This window comes from Prionailurus viverrinus, chromosome D2, assembly GCF_022837055.1.
Source record: "Prionailurus viverrinus isolate Anna chromosome D2, UM_Priviv_1.0, whole genome shotgun sequence".
Lineage (NCBI taxonomy): Eukaryota > Metazoa > Chordata > Mammalia > Carnivora > Felidae > Prionailurus > Prionailurus viverrinus.
In genome coordinates, this window is record NC_062571.1 from 23597298 (window position 1) to 23599088 (window position 1791).

The 1791-nt window shown below is 38.0% G+C and overlaps 1 pseudogene; it reads right to left on the reverse strand.

Annotated features, from left to right (window-relative positions):
* Window positions 1–544: 544 nt before the first annotated feature.
* LOC125148467 (uncharacterized) lies at window positions 545–654 on the reverse strand (annotated as a pseudogene).
* Window positions 655–1791: the final 1137 nt, after the last annotated feature.

Below are 1791 nucleotides of genomic sequence, written 5' to 3' on the forward strand. Positions count from 1 at the left end.
ACAAACCTAAAGAAAATAGTGTGACATCTGAACCCTAACTACACCTCCAGTTGTGATAACAAGTGAGTTTGAGTATAACATGTCTGGGAATCGCTGAGAAGAAAATAGCTAAGAACTTATAGTAGGATCGTCAGAGCTTAGCCCAAATTGTTGTGCCTGGCAGAGATGACCAGGTGGGTGAGCTGGACTTCTTTCACATTCCACCTAGCTTTCTTGTTTTGACATTAATTGATATTTAGTATTCGAGACACGAGAGAGTCTAGATCTCAAAGAATAATTTCAATCCCCAAGCGAAAAAAACGGAGTGATCTTGAATATTTTGAAATAACGTGGATTAAAACTGTAAAACCAAACAACCTGTCACATTTTTAGATCCTTAACATTTTCACTCGAAAATGGTTTGGTGCAGTGTTCTACATTTAATACCAATAAAACATAGAGGATAAGGATTTGTTTTTTAAGTTTCCATTTCCACATACTAATTGTGTAACTATGATACATAAGCAACTTCCTACATGGGGGCACACAGCCTCGTTCTTGCTCTAAAGAGTGCTAATAAAATATATTTTGATGTTCTCTCTTCTGGCTGGAAAGTTTTTAAACTGATAAGAACAGATACTACATTTGATCTTAGCCAAAAAGCTGAGAAGCAATAGGCAGAAAGTTTTTAAAAGCATAGGGATCATGTCAAGCTGTATTGAGGAGAAGCTGTAAAATGAAGAAATGACTAGAAGAAAACAGAGAAGTTCTTGGCCTGTGGCCAAATTATGAAAATGGCAAAACTTGTCCATGGTACTTGGTTCTCATAAACATCCTGGCCCTTCTCCTCACTGTCACAGTTCAGTGACTTCATGGTCCCTGCGCTGGCTCTGGGGGCAGGGAATCTGAAACTCATTCCCACTGTGGGATAAATGACTTAAAAGGATTCCTGCTTTAAACATCGAAGTGAAAATCTATAATGAGCAGGAAAGAGCAGGAATGGTAGGTGGGGGGAGCATTTTGGAGGGTAAGGATTCTTTCAGTATGCATAACATACTATCAGCAAGGCACCAGGTATGTGCTACCCACAGAAATACATGTGCATATGACATGTCTAATGAATCACTGAGTCTATAAAGAGCACTTAATATGTAGTATTAAAAAAAGAAAATGTGGGTCACCGGGGTGGCTCAGTCAGTTAAGCGTCCGACTTTGGCTCAGGCCATGATCTCACAGTCTGTGAGTTCGAGCCCCATGTCGGGCTCTGTGCTGACAGCTCAGAGCCTGGACCCTGCTTTGGATTCTGTGACTCCCTCTCTCTCTACTCCTCCTCCACTCACATTCTGTCTCTCTTTCTCAAAAATAAATAAACATTTAAAAAATTAAAAAAAAGAAAAGGTGCCCAAGATAAGAATGCTTAGATTTATGGAATATCTTTTATATGGAGTGTGATCCTATTAAAAAAAAATGTAACTCAAAATGAAAACAAAATACATAGAGTGGTAGAGATATAAAGCCTTGAGAGATGGACTATCAAAAATTGTTACCAATATTTAGTATTCATTTTTATACATTGGTAATCACTTGTTGAGCCTCTACTTGAGTGAATATCTGCCTAGAAATTCTTCTAGGTACCAGTAGCTGTGTTACCTAAATTAGATTGTTCATTGCTGTCCATTCAATAGCCAGTCCCAGATTAGTAATTATCAGCAATAATAATGATGATAATTATAGCATCATTTACCCAAAATAGTCTTAGAAACCTACTACTGTGATTTTGTTTTAGCATCATCTGCTCTCAGCCACTACCAG